Below are 18,412 nucleotides of genomic sequence, written 5' to 3'. Positions count from 1 at the left end.
ACCTACTCTGGTGATGGGATGGCCAAGCACCCTAATTGTCGTGCTAGAAACCTCATCCAACTACTGAGGGATCTGGATGCAGAGATCCATGGCTAGGCCCCGGGTGGATCTCTGGGAGTCCAGTTGGTGAGAATGAGGAGGGTTTATATGAGCAAGAATTGTTGAGACCAAGGTTGGATAAAGCACAGGGACAAATAGCAAAACGAATGGAGACACATGAACTATGAACTAATGGCTGAGGGGTCCCCAACTGGATCAGGACCTCTGAATGGGTGAGACAGTTGATTGGCTTGATCTGTTTGGGAGGCATCCAGGCAGTGGGACCGGGTCCTGTGCTCAGTGCATGAGTTGGCTGTTTGAAACCTGGGGCCTATGCAGGATCACTTGGCTCGGCCTGGGAGGAGGGGACTGGACCTACCTGGACTGAGTCTACCAGGTTGATCTCAGTCCGCGGGGAAGGCTTTGCCCTGGAGGAGGTGGGAATGGGAGGTGGGCTGGGGGGAAGGTGAGGGGGACGGGAGGGGGGAGAACAAGGGAATCTGTGGCTGATATGTAGAACTGAATTGTAGTGCAAAATAAAAAAAATGTTATTTGAACAAATATTCTTGATTCAAGGAGCTTTACCAGTAAAATGCCATCTGACTCAAACTTAGAACAAAAAAAGTAAAAGAGATATTCTCAACTGCTTGTTAAGGCCACAATAAACTTAGAATCATTTTACTTTCCAACAAAATATCAAGTCAACCCTAAAAGCCAATAGAAGAAACAGGGCTTCAGAACTAAGTTAAGTTCATCTCATAATTTCAATGTGGAGATGTATTTAAAAGGCAAATAGGGCTCTAGGAAGATGTAACAGATGTAGTCTTCTATATTCTTCCTTGTAAGTATAACTAAAACTCTACACATTATCTGTATGACAAAAATAAGAAAAACTTCAAAAGCCAGGATCTCAGGACCCAAAGAATGCTATAAGGCTGATTGCCCTAAATTTCCTCTTTTTTTATAGGTCCCATAACTGCAGCTGAATAAAAGAGCAATCTAAAAATAGTAATAGACTCTCTCTCTCTCTCTCTCTCTCTCTCTCTCTCTCTCTCTCTCTCTCTCTCTCTCTCTCTCAAAAGTCTGGTACCTCTAAGCAAAAGAAAATGAAAGGAACAGTGCAGCAAGGAAAAGAGTTGTAAACAATCTACATATGAGGATGGATCATAAAACTACTACTCAGTATGCACAGTTTTAGATCCATCAGGCAGTAATACAGACCTGCCACTCCTGCTGGTGAAGGATACACAGAAAGCTCAGATTCATACCATCACCCAAACATTATGAAGGGTTTCTCACTCACTGACATAATATAAAAACAGATAATGGAGCACAAGGCATCCAAGGTTGAGTATGTAACAATAAACAGCAAACTCAACAAAAGGAAATAGCAATACTAAATCTACATGTACTGAACATATGAAAAATATGACATACAGAGAAAGCTGGAAAGAAAACAATGAATCATCCAAATACTTCTGTCTCAAACACAGACAGAAAACTAGAAATAGGTTCAGCAAGGGAGAAATCAATAGATTTAACAATTAATATGAGCTAATCAACATTCATCAGACATTCCACTAACCAGGAAAATGCACATTAGATTTTAAATACTCACAGAATGTATATCAGGATAGAAATTGTCTTTGAACCTAGAAGAAAACTCAAACAATTTGAAAGTTCTTAAATCATATAGAATGTGTCCTCTGACACAACATACTTGAACTGGAAGTCTATAATAGAAAAATAAAATGGAAACGTCTAAATATTTGGGAACTAAAACACTTTAACTAGCTGATATGTAGTCCTTAACATGGTGACACATACTTGCAACTCTAGCACTCAGAAGAGTTAAGATAATAAAATGGTGAGATGAAGGCCAATCTTGGAGGCAAAGTAACCCTGTCTCAAAAACGGGGACACAAAGCAAAAGAAATGATGTATAAGAGTGGCAGTGAAAAATGTTAATGCATTGAAATGGATAAAAAAATAAAAATATAACAAATCACTAGTATGTGGGACACACATGCACTTTCCGTGTATGGCTATATGTTCTCATGGAAGCCAGAGATCAGTATTGGGTGTCATTCCTCAGGATGCTATCCACTACATTGAGATATAGTCTCACTTTCAAAAGGACATCATTTGTGTCAGTTAACATATTAAAGAAACCCAAGAGAGAGCATCAAATTGTATCAATGTCCCATTAATGAATGAAGACAGAAACTTCCTCTTTGATTAGTCTAACCAAGAGCAAGCCCAAATTTGAATTCTCTACTTCTCTCTGTGTGTCTTCCATCTATCTTGTACCTGTCTGTTGTCTGTTCTATCTAATATATGTCACTGTTGCCTGAACACACACACACACACACACACACACACACACACACACACACACACACACACACACACATCATTCTGGATCATGGTATGGAAAGTACATAAGTGAAAACTAAAGCTATGCAGTAGCTTCAGTTATGAAAGTCAATTACATAGAAATATCCAAGGCATAGTATGTTTGGCTACATTATTCTCTTATAGGCAGATTAAATTAAACATAGTAGGCCAGTGGGCTAAATATGTATTAAGTGCTCTCAGGGCATATTATTAATTTGGTTACAAGGTCTGGCAAAAGTTCATGTTCTTTGGAATCAAGAGATACTTTCAGAAAAATGTGTGACCACACTCATTGTGTGCCCGTTCCTGCCTGCATCCAAGCTAATGCTAAGCTTATAAATACCCTCCCCAGTTCTAGCTTAAAAACAAGAGACAAACAAACAAAAGATAAAACAAAGCATGAGTTCTCAGAAACAAACTTAGGTCCTCATGTTCATATAACGTCACTTCGGAAATGGAGCTACCACAGCTCCGCACAATAAAATCTGTAGGATAGAGCTAAAACAGGGCTTAGAGTAAAGTTCATAGTCCTAGCTTTGTACAATAGAAAATAAGAAATCCTTTCAATCAGCAATATGAGTTTCCATCCCAAGAAGGTAGATAAAGAAAAAAAGAGCCAAAGCTTGAACAAGGAAAGCAATATGGATAAGACCTGAAATCAAAGAAGTGGAAAACTGCAGGGAGACAACTGTGAGAGATGGAGCTAATGTTTAAAAGACACCAGCAAAGCCAGGTGTACTTTAACAGGACTGACAAAGAATATCAATTGGGGGGAATCAACTATTATACAACCTCTACAGAAAATACTAGAAATAATATTTTCTGATGTTCAATTCAAAGTCGAAGACAAAACTGTAAACTAGTGTACTGCACACAGACACAAAGCCATCAAAAAATAATAAGCAAAATTCGGCAACATATAAAACAAACCCAGCCGAAAGACAGATCTTTATTTCAAGCCTGCAGTTATTTGCTCTAACAGTCTTATTCAGCATCACGGTCAAAGCTCTAGTCATCCAAATTCACATGCACATACTTGCACAGAGACACAAACATAACAAAAATAAATTAAAATATTTAAAATTGTTCAATCACCAATAATCTATAAAATATAAATGCTGTGTAGTTTCATGCCTACCCGAATATACTGCTAAAAATCTTAAGGGACCAGGTGTTTGACAGGAACAAGAGACCCAAAAATTCATGCACAAATAATCTAGTTAAAATACTCTGGAAAGTAGAGTGTTTATGTGACATTGAGGCTATTAATACCTGCAGGTTAAGACACTTCATTGCTAGAAGTATTTGCCTTGAAGAACTTCCATTCAAATAGCCATGTGAACAGTGAAAAGTGTTGATTATGGCTTTATACTTTTCCAAGGAGTTCTGGGGTGATGGCTTATTTGGTAGTGTTTGTTCAACAAGCAAGGCCACCTGACTCTGGGTACTGAACATACACATAACATCTAAGCATGATGGCATACACCTTTAATCCCAGGACTGAGGAGGTAGAGACAGCTAGATGCCTGGATCTCATTGGCCAGCCAGTTTAGCTCAATTAGTACATGCATTCCAAATTCAGTGAGAGAATCTGCCTAAAAAAATAAGGTGGAGAGTAACTGAAGAAGACACTGGATGAACTCTGGCCACCACACTACACATCTGTGCATGTTGCCACATGCATACATGCACACATACATGAACACATACACTACACACCCTGTGTATGTGTACATGCATATGCATGTTAAAGGACATAACTTCAATGAAAATGAATCTGTCTGTTGGGTATAGTATATTCTCCTGATGGGATATGTGTAGCAATTGAAATGAATGCAATTCAACTATTTCTGTTTGCATGAATGCCTGTAATCATTAAAAATAAAAAACACCCAGAGAGAAAAATTATTCACCTGAACTTTCAAGCCAAACTGTACTTAAGTATTTTTCTTTATAGTGGACAGATGTATGTTATGAAAGAATTCAAACATACATGGGAACAAGGGTTATTTCTGGGGAGAATATAAGAATAAGTGGGTGTTCAGGCATATTGTTAATTGTATATTTTTTAAAGAGGGAATGAAAAATAAAGAGGAGTGAAATTTGAAGTCAGTCACAGCTGACAAACATCTGTTCATGCTAGCTAGTATCGACATGCATATTTATTTTGCTGTTTTCTCTAGATTTTCATTTGTTATCAACAGTTCCTTTTAAAAAAGCAGCATATGGTCTATGAGATAACTCAGCACTGAAAATACTCAAGTATATAGTTTAAAGAGCATGTGCACAATTAGAAGTCACAATATACCTGAGAATGTATTAATCAAGTTTGAAGATTCCCCATAGATAGCTTCCCAGGCCCGGTATAATATACATAACAGAATATAAAGATTTTGATACAAATTCAAAGGGTTTTTTTTTCCAATCAAAGAAAATAATATAGAAATTCAATTTGTCCTTAACTTTTCCAAATTCATCAGCCCTCTTCATAAAACTAAACAAACACAATAAATGAAATTAGCAGACTTCCCCCTTAACATCCCATCAACTGCCAATCACTCTTGAAAAGTAAAATTCTTCTTGCATGGCTCTCCATAGAGATTGCAACCAACATTAGATACCACTAATCACCACCTTGCTGCAAGAATTTCTTATGGTAATTTCTTGCAGGTAAATTTATCAATGTATTTAGCCATCTGTTATAATTTAAGTTGCATTCAAATAAATACCTGTAACATATTAATATATATTCACTCATAGTAGAAGTACAACAGCACAATCTCGTATTGAAGCAGGGTACTTCAAAGCTAGGTTCCCACTCACCTCTCCAGAGAAAACACACCACTACCAATTCTGAGCAGGCATTCTCAGTCTCAGAAGTATTGACACAGCCAGATCAGATAATTATTTGTTTGGGGCTCTTCTGGGGATTAGTAGCAGCCTCAGATTCTACTACCTAGTTGCCATTAGCACTTTACTTGTCCCAGCCTGAGACAACAAAAATGTTTCTAAACATTTACAAATATCTTCTCAAGGCAGAAGAGTTCCTACTTCAGAACGACTACTAAAGCGTATCATTTGAGACCTTTAATAATGAGGTCATACAGAGGACTTCATTTATAAATAAAACTTACATGAATTCATATAAATAGCTTTAAATGTAAATAATAGAGTACTACATAGATTATTGTACATCTTGGTTTCTTTCAGTTAAAAGTAATTTGTAAACATCTTTCAGCAATAATGGCTTCTTGTTTGCTATTATTATTTCTATTTTTCTGTTGCTGTTGTTTGTTTGTTTTAAACTCTTCTGTCTTAGAATAATGAAACTGACTTGGATACATTCATCCTGCTAAAAGAAATGTTTGACAGTCTGCTGCCAATTGTGCCTTTCCAGTCTGGGTGGGCATATACCTTCTATTACTACCAGGCAAAGTTAATACACACACACAAATATTTGTCTATGCCCCCAATAACTCTTTACATGTTTCCTGCGTCATCCTCTCTCATATCCTCTCTTTTCTTATGGAAGCACCATAGTATCAAGATATAAATAGACCCTTCATTCTGTCATGTGGTGCCAAGAATGGTCTGTTATCTTTCCTTGGGCATTCTAAAGCTAGGCATTATTGCAGTTATAAATCACCCATTCACAGATTCATTTTCCCTGAAAAGGCCTAGGATCCTGTCAGGTGCCCTATATTTGAGAAATACTGGTCTGGAAGGTGTGTGGCAGAGTGCTAAAGATTCCAGGTGAGGCATGAGAAGTGCCCTGTCCTTCCCTCATTTATCCCAGGATCTTCTCTCCACCCTGAGCCTCAGTTTCTCCATCAGCATGACAGGATCTGAGTAAGACTGCTTCTTAGCAATTCTCAGCAGGATGCTATGAAGGTTTATAACCAAAAGTTTTGCATAGATTTTAATCAGCTGTCTGTAAATTACCATATTGAGTGTTCCTTGGTCATTTTATATTGACAAAGCAGAGTTGGAGGCTAGAGCAGTTTACTGTGCCATTCCATCAGAGACTTTGGTGATGAAACCATAAATAATATTATAGTGGTTTATCTGTAAATGTCGACAAAATTTTGTCTCAATTCAACTTAGCCTTTGTCACTACTAACATTAATTATTCAAGATGTACAATATTTTATTCATAACCCACTTCTCTATGCATAAAATAATTTAATGTTTTAATCGCCCAATTCTTTTTTAAGTGAACAAAGACCTACCTTTGGTCTGAATTAGGCAAACAAATATTCTGTAAATGATATTTTGTGAATAGCGGGGATACAACTTTGAGAAATATTTGACTACACTGTGTAAAGATATGTCACTGTGATAGCTTACTGGCAGGACAGAAAAAGACTAGTTATATAGGCGCCAAATGTGGGGCCTTGAATATCCACAAAGGGCCTGAGAAAGTGGTCCCTCAGTGAAGCATGGTATACAGAAGTCTGGCTCTTTTAAGAGACCCTGCTGTGTAGCCAGGCACTTGAGCAGCTGGCACTTGGTATAAACTTTTGCTTCAGGCAGACACAATACATTCTCAGAGCTGGGACAGGTAAATGCGGCTCTGGAGTTGGTACCCACCAACATGAGACTAGGCTCTCAGGGAATAGAGTCGGGGGAGAGCCAGTGCACCACATGATAACACTTTAAGATTTGTCTCATGGTCAAAGGATGCTGTAGGCCAGACTGAGAAAACCTTTAAACAGATACAGCAGAAAATGGGTAAAGAAAGCAATAGAAAAAAAATAGTTGAAAAATAATAAAGTATTTAAGGAGAGAGAAGTAATATTGAAAAAATAAGCCATGTAAAGATGGGAAATATACAAGGTGTCTGGGTCCTGTATGGTACTTTGTTGACTTTAATTTTTTTTAAGCTAATGTACAAAAAATAACCCAGTAGCTGCTGAGAGACATTGGATAATAGGAACTGCTAAATTAAATCAACCAATGTATTTTAAAAAATATCTTAACTTCAAAATGGAAGTCATAAAATATGTTGCATTAAGGAGGTCATGGCTTTGTTTCCATAGGAAACAAAAAGTTACGGTTCTCTTCAAAATTAATGAAGATCAGATTTGATCAAGGGGAGACCTCCTAAAAATCTTGGCTACAGACAGAAAGAGAAGAAAACAAAAAAGACTATAGGACAGATAACATATATGTTGATCCCTCTACTATGAGAATGGCTCTGAGACTGAATGAGACATGATAAATCTTGTTGGCTACAGAGTGCTCATGACAGTTTGGTTATATAGTCCAAACAGACATAAAGTTGACAGATGCCTTTTACCTGCTCAAACATAGAACAAAAAAAATCATCTTTAGCTGACTTGTGCACACCACACATTCCATATTTATGTTAAGGTAGATATGTATGTTACCTTTAAAAGTTTGTGTATTTTCAGAATAAAAGGACTAGACACCAATAAAGACAAGTAGCCCAGGTGATCCATCCTCTCAGAAGGTCTCTGTTGCAGTTTCCTCAAAAGTATGCATCCCAGAACAACTTCAAAGCTGCTAGCTGAAATGGCCCAGTCTGAAAGACTACTTCTGCCAGGACTTTAGATAAGCTCCACACTTTCCCATCACACAGACACTAAACAAAAAATAATACAGCTAGTTTTCCCAGGACTCAATTATTATCCCAATTTTCTCAGGGTCCCCCAAAACAGTTTCTCAGTCCCCCTGCTATTGCCCCCAGGCAAAAGGAAGCAGTCTAGCGAACACAACACCCACATTCCCAAGAGGTGGAGTGGGTGGTTTTTGGTCATTTGGTGGGTTATGGATGTTTGTCATCAATTAGAGGGGTTGATGACAAATTGTTGCTGGTCATATACAGGGATAAAGTTAAACAAAGGAGATTAAATTCAAGGATCTCTTTCTAAAGGGAAAAAGGGGGGATATAATACAGAAATGATGAGATAAAGGGGTAGACAGTTGAGTTTACTTTTGAACAACAACTAGTCTCAAATATCTTACATTGGTATGGAATTTTGTATATTGATACAAATTTGGGGTGATCTATTGTGTACCCTAATAAACTTGCATGAGGATCAGAGGACAAAGCCAGCCAATAGATTAAACATACAGGTCAGGCAATGGTGGCACACATGTTTAATCCTTGAAATCTCATGCTTTTGCTTGGGAAGCACATATGCCTTTAATCCCAGGAAGTAATATGGCAGGGCAGAGCAAGGTATACAAAGTGTGAGGAAACAGGAACTCCTTCTCTTTATGCTTAGGATTTTGTAGAACTAGTAAGAACTAGTGGTTGACTGTTCTGCTTCTTTGATCTTTCAGCTTTCACCCTGATATCTGGCTGTGGGTATTTTATTAAAAGACCATCTAAGATTTGAACAACATCTGGTGACCAACTCATAGGGCATGAATTCATGAAAAAGTCACTTGCCTGTGGCCTTGCAGGTCCCGGCTCAGGCCCAACCTGCAAGCAGTTGGAGTCTCCTCCACACATGGGCCAGAGTCCCTAACCCACTGGCTAAGTTTTTGTTGCAGCCTCTCTGCAGCAAACTCCCCAGGCCAGCCTCCAAACATGTCAGAATTTGCTGGCTTTTCATATTCTCCCATGCAGACTGTTGGCTTTTTGGCTTGTCCCCTGGCCTGGTGGATTATGGCTTTCTCTGGTCCCCTCTTTGGGCTGCTGCCACACTGTCATCTGAATCATCAGTGTCAGCAGACTTGGTGAGTCAATTGTGATTTTTTAAAAGGAGGAATTAGTTAAAAGAAAGGTTTTTTTCCCCACTTTAAAAAATGTGAAATATTTTTCCAATGGAAGGCATTTAGTCTCTGTTTGACTGTACATTAAACAATCTGAAAATGGACCAATTAAATGAGAAGATAATTAATGATAATGGGATAGATGTAACGTTAATTATAAATATTATATGTTTGATCATTTCTGTTTTATCATTTAAAACATTGGTTAATATGAGTGCCAAGATAAAAGTTTTAGAAAAACTCGTTAAAACAGATCATAGAGATATTGAGACCCAGACAGAAGAATTTAAAGGTAAACCAATATCAGTATTGCTTTATACAGTTACAGAGAAACAGCATAAGGCTTTCAAACAGCCAACCTTAATCTATCCAGTAACCTTACAGGAACTGCCAAATGATACATATACTCAAGGCTGTGTAAGAAATGACTGGACTCCTATGCAATTGTTAGATTTGAGGAGATTCAAAAAAGCTATCGTGTCATATGTTACACATGCCCTATTTGTGAAGCTGATGTTAAAGTCATGGTCAACTTGTAATAGAATTATCCCTCAGGACTGGAGAGATTTTGTTACAGCTGTCTTAGATGCTGGTCCCCAATTACAATGGAGGACATGGTGAAAGAAAGAGGCTAAGACAATTGAGCAACAAATTAGGGCTAGAGGTATGGAAATCTCCCAAGATCAACTTCTTGGAGAGGAGGATTATGCTAATGTAGAAAGGCAATCTCTATATGATGACCACACCCTAGCTTTATGCAGAATGGCAGATTTGAATGCTTGGGACAGAATTGAAGAAGTAGGAAAGAAAATTGAGTCATTTACAAAGGTTATATAGGGTCAAAAAAAAAAAAAACCTCACTGATTTCTTACAAAGGCTGACTTCAGCAATAAATAGAATTATACCAAATTCAGAAGCTAGATAATAATTGAATCTCTGGCTTTTGAAAATGCTAATGCACGATGCAAAGGGGTAATTAGGCCATTAAAGGCAAGATCAGCACCCTTGGAGGAATGGATCTGAGATACAATGAATAATGAATCTCAAGACCATGATGATGCTTGGCTAGGAGAGGTGATTTCCAGAGGTTTGAAGAAAAATAGTAATGTCAGATGTTTCAGTTGCAGTAAACAAGGTCACCTAAAAAGGGACTGTAAACAGGGTGTTCTTAGAAACAATGTTTTTTCAAGGAACAATGGACAAAGAAACTCCTTCCATCTGGATTATGTAGAAAGTATGGCAAAGGCAAACGCTGGACTAACAAATGTAGATCAACAAGGGACAGACAAGATAATCCTTTGCCTTTGCCTTTGCCATTGGGAAACTCCCTGAGGACTCTCTCACAGGCTCCCATTACAAATTCAGATCAGTCCTTTCCTGCCATCATAGAAGAAACCCCTTCCCTGAGCAATTAAAGAACCTAATGCTCATTGTAAAGAACCATACTGCTCTAGATGATAGAACAGCTTTAGAAAATAAAACAAAAGTTTAAAGAGAAACCATAAATCAAAATTGATAAAGATTAGATTTGGAAACTTCCCAAAGTTAGGGTGGAGGAAGGGTTTTGTTTTTGTCTTTCAGGAAAATGAAGCATCCAGCCAAAGAATCTGAAGAACACTGAACAAATGAGACAGCTGAAGAAAAAGGACAAATCATCCAGAAAAAAATGTCCCACAAAAAAGATTTTCTGCAGTGAACAATGACCATGTCTAACAGTGACCTTTGAAGTCTCCAAAAAAAATGATGGAGCCCCACAATGACAATTCTATTAGGACAATGATAATACCATTAAGCTGACAAACACCACCCAAAGGTTGACTTTGGACTATGAACTGCTCAGAACAATTTCAAGATGGCGAGCTGAGATGATCCAGCCTCAAAGACTACTCAAGCAAGGACTTGAGACAAGGCCTGCACTTTCTCATTATGCAGAGACTGGACAAATGTTATGGCTAACTCTCCCAGGACTTGACAATTAACCCAAAAATTTTCTTTTCAGGATTCCCTAAAAATGCCCACACAGCGGGAAGCAATTTTAAGAACACTATGCCCACATTCCCAAGAGGTGACGTGGGTGCTTTTTGATCATTCAATGGGTTATGGATAATTGTCGTTACTTAGGATGGATGGTTACAAGTTGTTAATTGATAATGATCCAAAACAGAGAGAGAAACAGGTTAAACAGAAGAGATTAGATTTAGGGTTCTTGTTTGGAAAAAAAAGAAAAAGAAAAAAGGGGGATATAGATTTAAATAAAAGGTAGGTTATTGAATCTACTCTGAAAAAAATATAGAAATGATGAATGAAGGGCAGATTATTGAATCTACTTTTAGAAAGCAACTATTTTTAAATATTTTACATTGGATTAGATTTTTGTATATTGTATACAAATTTTGTATATTGTTATGAATTTGAGATTATATTTGTTAGGAAATATTGTATATATATTTCTAATCTTGTTCAAGGTATTGTACCTATACAGCTCATTTAACAATGTAATGCAATTTGCTATTCCTTGAAAGTTATTTCCAACTAATTAGGATATAAATAAATGCAAGTTAGTAGTTAGTCCCTATTACAATTGAACATGTAGTCAGGTTAGGTATGTTTTTAAGGTCAAACAGAGATATATTTTAGGTAGACAGGTCATCCTCAAACACTTCAATGATCTACAGAATATGGCATTTAAGATGTTTTAATAACATAGTTTCTTTTTTTATGACAATGAGACATATCTGCTCCTGGCAGCACCAATATACTTCAGAGAAGATGATGAACATTAAAGAAACTGCACATGGAGTTTACTTTCTTTGTGGTAAAAGTTAGCCACTGGGCAAGAAAATGCCCTTGCCTCAACTGCTGACAGTATGCTATCCAAAGTAGACAAGCAGGACACAAAACAAAAGACTGTCGACCTTGACAAAAAAGGTAGGAAGGCCTTTCAGAATATCCTGCTTCACAGATAGGTCTGTTAGATATGCTAAGCCTGTATGCTAAAGATGGATGCCCCAACGCTGCAGAGGAAACTTGGGTGACTGTCCAGGCAGCCATCTCTTTCTGTCATTTTTCACATTTTTTGGAAGTTACTTCTTTGCACTTCCTGCTTACTCAGTTAATATTATTTCCTTCTCAGATCTCTGAGGGAGTTGAAGATTAGATAGTTATAGTTATAATTTTCCTTGTTAACAAACTCAGAAAAGAAACTCACTACAGAGGTATAAAGTGTATAAGTTTGAAAGACATCAAAAGATAGTTTTCATTTGGTAATACAAGTTAGGACAGAATGTGAATTAGATACAACATTAGGACTCACCAAATAGGTTAAGTAGTGGAGTATTTTCTCTGAATCTCTCAAATGTTAATGGACTGGACATTGTTAATGTAATTCTTGACTGTATATATTATATATACTTAATGTACTTATTGTATATAGGTTTTCTTATATTAGTTATAACCTTCTTTTATTATTTTAGATAAAAAGGGAAAATGTGGTGATATATTGTGTACCCTAATAAACTTGCATGAGGATCAGAGGACAGAGCCAGCCACTAGATTAGACATAGAGATCAGGCAGTGGTGGCACACACCCTTAATCCCAGCACTTGAAATCTCATGCTTTTGCTTGGGAAGCACACATGAATATAATCCCAGGAAGTAATATGGCAGGACAAAGCAAGTTATATAAGGTGTGAGGAAACAGGAACTTTGTTTCTTTAGGCTGAGGATTTCATAGAGGTAAGATCTAGTGGTTCTGCTTCTCTCGTCTTTCAACTTTCACCCTGATATCTGGCTTTGGGTTTTTTATTAAAAGATCATCTAAGATTCAAACAATACAAATTTAAGGTTATTTTTGTTAGAACATATAGTACATATGTTTCTACTCTTGTTTAAGGTATTGTACCTATGCAGCTCATTTAACAATGTAATGTAAATTTCTAGTCCTTGAAAGTTATTATAACAAACTAGGATAATAAAGAAATGCAGGTTTGTAGTTAGTCACCTATATCAATCAAACTTGTAGTCATGTTAAGTATATTTTCAAGGTCAAACAGAGATATATTTTAGAAAGACACATGGTCTTCAAGCATTTCAAAGGCCTACAGAATATGGCATTTTAAATGTTTTAATAACATAGGTTTTTCATGACAGTGAGACATGCTCCTGGCAGCACCAATTTACTTCAGAAAGGATGATGGACATTGAAGAACCTACATATGGAGCTTGCTTTCTTTGTGGCAAAAGCTAGCCATTTGGGCAAGAAACTGTCCTTGCTTTGACTGCTGACAGTATGCTGTCCAAATTGGACAAGCAGGACACAAAAGAAGGCATGTGCTGAACTTTGTCAAGACAAGGTAATACAATTCTTCAAAATTCCTGCTGCACAGAAACATCTGCAAGATATTTAAGGCCCAAGGGCTGAAGATGGATGACCCAATGTTAGAGAGGAACCTTGGAGTGACGATAGGCAGCCAGATGTCTCCATCATTTATTAGTTTTGAAAGTTGCTTGCTCTGCACTTGCTCTTTACTCAGGCAATATTATATTCTTCTTGGGTCTCTGATGGGATAAAAGATTACATAATTATAGTTACAGTTTTCCTTAGTTATAATAGAAAGTAAATTAGGTACAAAACTTTGGACTCACCAAGATAGGATTAATAATAGAGTATTTTCTCTGAATTTGCCAAATTCAAATGGACTGGACATTGTAAATGTAATTCTTACTTGATAATTTTTCCTATTGTATATAGTTTTACTATGTTAGAGTTAAAACCCCTCCCTTTTTATTTAGACAAAAAGGGGGATATGTTGCAAGATATTTGATTACACTGTGTAAAGATATGTCACTATTATTGGTTTACTAAAAAGCTGAACAGGCAAGAGTTATAGCTGGGACTTCAGGTCAGAGAGAAAACTCTGGGAAATAAAAAAAGGGAGTTGAAAGTTGGATGCGGAGGAAGCAGGACAGGCAGTACCGAGATGAGATAACGAACCTTGCGGCAGAGCATAGATTAATATAAATGGATTAATTTAAGTTATAAGAGCTAGGTGAGACAATCCTAAGCTAATGGTCAAACTTTCAGAATTAATAAGAAGTCTCTGTGTCATTATTTGGAAGCTCGCTGGTGGGACAGAAAAAGACTCATTACGTGCAACTTCCTCAGAGCCATTACACTCTACAGATTTTTTTTTCAAAAAAAAAATACACCAAAGATAAAGTATAAAATAAAAAATAAGAGATTGTTAATACTATAAACACATGAAGCTGAACAGGCCATTTTCAAACAAGGACATACCAACAACTTAGTCTAACCCTAGGCAACAATTCAGAGGAAAGTGTCCCAAGGGGTTGCCTGAGGAGAAATGATCATAATTTTGATTTTATAATGCCAAATTCTGAAGGCACTTGGTTGTGTTAGCTGCTAAGAAGGAACTTTCAGAAGGGGGAAAACTCTGTTACGCCTTGAAATGACTGTGAGGTCTTTCAAAATTTTGCTGTTTGTTTAAGGTAAGACCCTAGGAAAAACCTTAAGAAACCAGCTGAAAACAGCCAAGATTATCCTACCCAATCCTGCTATTAAGTGACCTAAGGTAATTTGCTTATTATACTTTTATTATAATGATGTATAACACACCACAGGTCCTTGTCTCCAAATGTGACATATGAAGACCATGGAATCTAGGTAATTATGCTCATAGGCGCCACTTCTGGATATGATGATATCTTTCCAAAATAAATAGAAATGTCTCCAATGACCACTGACCCAATGTTTTACAGAAAAAAAAATTTACTTGAAAATTATCCCCAGTGTCCCCTTACTTCCTATAAGTAATCTTTCTTTCTTCTTTTATCTAATGGTTCTGCTTACCAGCTATGCAAGAGGAAAAGGGTTAAGCCCATTGTGTTGTTATGAATAGATCATGAGATCTAAAAGGACCCAATCCATAGTCTGGGAAGTGACAAATGAGAGAAGCTAGAGAGAGTCTTTTTCATTGAGAATACTATTGTTAATTACACTGATAGGATCCTCCTTTGTGTTGGTTTGAAATGAAGATATAAAAATCTCTGTTGTATTAACTGACAGAAAAAAGATACACAGACACAAGAAAATCATAGAACTCAGGAAGAAATTAAAACCACATTTAAATAGAAATCAAAGAATTTGTAAATAAAGGGAAATATTTGTGGAGCCAAAAGAAAGAAGAGGAGTTCTTGTGTTATAGAAAGAGTTGGGTATACTTGCTGAAGAAAGATTATATCACAGTAGAAGGGCAAGGCAGATACTGTTCCTGTACCCCAGCTATGGACACTGCTAATTCTGAGATTCGAAAACTCTGGGACTGAAGATATAACTGCAGAACAGAAAAAGCAAAAAGTACGTATGCCCTAATAAAGATTATGCAAGCTTCAGCTCTGATCTACATCCATCCTAACCTGTGTTGTTGAACTAAAATAACAAAAAATAAATATATTCCTCTCAAGCTAGTTCATGGTGGAAAGGAATCTAACGTATGGTAGGAAAAAGTAAAAAAGAAATCATCCTAGTATTACCAGAAGACACGTGATATCTAGTAGGTCTGCCCACAGTAGTTACAAACAAAATGAAAATAAAGAGAACTAGACTGGTATCTTCCTCCAGTAGTGTGGAACAGTAATAATAGTTCAGGAATCCAATCTGGGATAGATCTCAAAAGAGACAAGAAAAATTCATTCTTGTGTTCTGTAGTAGAGTCAGTGTCATCTAAGCAATTTTTGGAATACTCCAAAAGAATAGAAATATTTACAACACATATAAACAATAGGTGCTAGAGAAGATATAACTGCTGGTTAGCCTAATTTATATCTCAAGTTATGACTACGTATATTATAAATATGTATGAATTTCTACCCATCCAAAACTATATGAAATACAAAAAGTAGAAGAAAATCCTTTCTTAAATATTTTATACTAGAAAATATCTAATTAACTATGTAAATTAAACAAAACAAGAACACCTAGACAAGGTTATACATATTATATATGTACATATAATTATAATTATGCATTTAGTCCTTCAGAATTTCAAATTTTATGCAATATATTTTTATCATATTTACCTTCTTCTTTTCTAGTTCATTCCAATTCTACCCAACTTCCTTATCCACCTAACTTTGTATTTTCTCTCTCTTTTTTATACCTATTGAAAGAAACTTATGTTGCTCAAATCCTTTTGGGTATGGAACATACCAGAATTCAGACTCTCAAAGAAAACTGCCTCTCCCCTTCCAGTAGGTGTCAAATGAAAAATGCTCCTCAGGTAGGGGTGGGGCTTCATGCCCACCTCTCCTATCCAGGCTGGAATATTTGTCTGCCTGAGTATGTAATGATCATGACACATTTTGAATGAAGTTGTATTAAGAAATTGGGAAGTGGTATAAAAGAAGTAGAATTTGAAAATTCTCATAGTTTTAGATAGAAATTAAAATATAGAATTATAATGAAATTTAAAATAATAGCATTATCAATTTCTTCATGCTTTCCAGATAATTATAAATTTTAATTTAGAGGAATCATTGGCGAAGACAATTGCTTATGGAAAATAGTTCCTTGATATTCAATTCTTTCTATTACTCTGAGATAGTTTTTATTCCTCTAAAATTTTTTTAAAACTGAATTTCTAAATCTGTTAATTAGTATTTATATAGTGGTGGCACTTTAATAGTAATTCTGTATCATTGCAGCAATATTCTAGATGCATAGACAATTTTTCATATGCACAGAGATATTTCAAATTGCATTTACCTAATAGCTATTAAAGTTATTCTTGGAGTGCAGGATTGAATTTTGGGTGACTTGCAAATTGGCCTCTGGATCATTTCCTACATTTCTTTTTTTTTTTTTTTTTTTTTTTTTTTTTTTTGGTTTTTCGAGACAGGGTTTCTCTGTGTAGCTTTGCGCCTTTCCTGGAACTCACTTGGTAGTCCAGGCTGGCCTCGAACTCACAGAGATCCGCCTGGCTCTGCCTCCCGAGTGCTGGGATTAAAGGCGTGCGCCACCACCGCCCGGCCATTTCCTACATTTCTTAATGCTATAAGGAGAGAATTAATCCCCTGCACAAATATAATAAATTCATTAAACAAAACAAACATGGAACTGGAGAGATGACTCAGCAGTTCAGAGTACTGACTGCTCATGCAGAGGATCTAGGTTCAGCTCTCAGTACCCACAGTTTCTCACAAACATTTATGACACCATTTTCAGGGGCTCCAACACTTTCATCTGACCCCTGTTAGCACTAGGCATTCTCATGATACACACACACACACACACACACACACACACACACACACACACACACACAAACACACTCATACATATTAAATAAAATTTAAATTAAACAAATCAAAAAAAATGTAATCAGAGTGTAACCCAAAACATCATCATATCTTCATATTTTCCCATGGTACTGAAAATTCTTCTAGAAGAAATGGAATTTCATTAGTTACCTAGTCTAATCAGGCTTGTGCTTCAGTAGGTTACTGGGCTCTTTATAAACTGGCACCAGATGATAATCCTGTGTGCATGTATCTACATTTGGTTTCTAAACTAGTTCTCGTCAACCACAATCACACATCACACAGGAAATAGAACCCTCATACCCACTTGCATGTATGTAGGGATTCACATTATATTCAGAAGCCTATGATCCATATGTCAAGTTGGATATATAGCATCAATAAAAGAAAAATAGTAACTTATAAAAGAACATGTGGGCAGCCAACTACTTCTCTGAGGATACCCATGAAACCTTTGTAGAAGCATGGGAAGGTGACCAAGCACCGCCATTTGAGTCATTCTTTGTTCTAACAATTACATTTCAGGAGAAGAAAGATGAGTCTGACTCCATGTCTTTGACACTGCAAAGTTGCTCTCTGCCACCAAACTTACATATTTTTCCATGACATTTTCAAACTTCCAAGGTGACAGTGACTTTGTCACTTTCCTTGGGAAATGAGTCTATCATCTAATGCTGCTGGCAAGATGTCACTGAGTAGAGTCTAACTGTTTCCATTACTTTCATCCCATTACTACTAGTTGCCCCCACTGGGCTTTCCTAAATACTGTAATTTTACTCTCATCTGTTTTTATTTCTTTCAAATATTCACAGGCTATCATTATTTCCCCCTGTATTTGTCCCTAAGCACTTTTAATCTTTCCTCCTAAGTAAGCCTCTCCATCATTTTCCCCCTT

Source organism: Peromyscus californicus, unplaced genomic scaffold (genome assembly GCF_007827085.1).
Source record: "Peromyscus californicus insignis strain IS unplaced genomic scaffold, ASM782708v3 Scaffold_6__1_contigs__length_162567912, whole genome shotgun sequence".
NCBI lineage: Eukaryota > Metazoa > Chordata > Mammalia > Rodentia > Cricetidae > Peromyscus > Peromyscus californicus.
The sequence above is the reverse complement of the archived record's forward strand: the minus strand, read 5'-3'. Positions refer to the sequence as shown.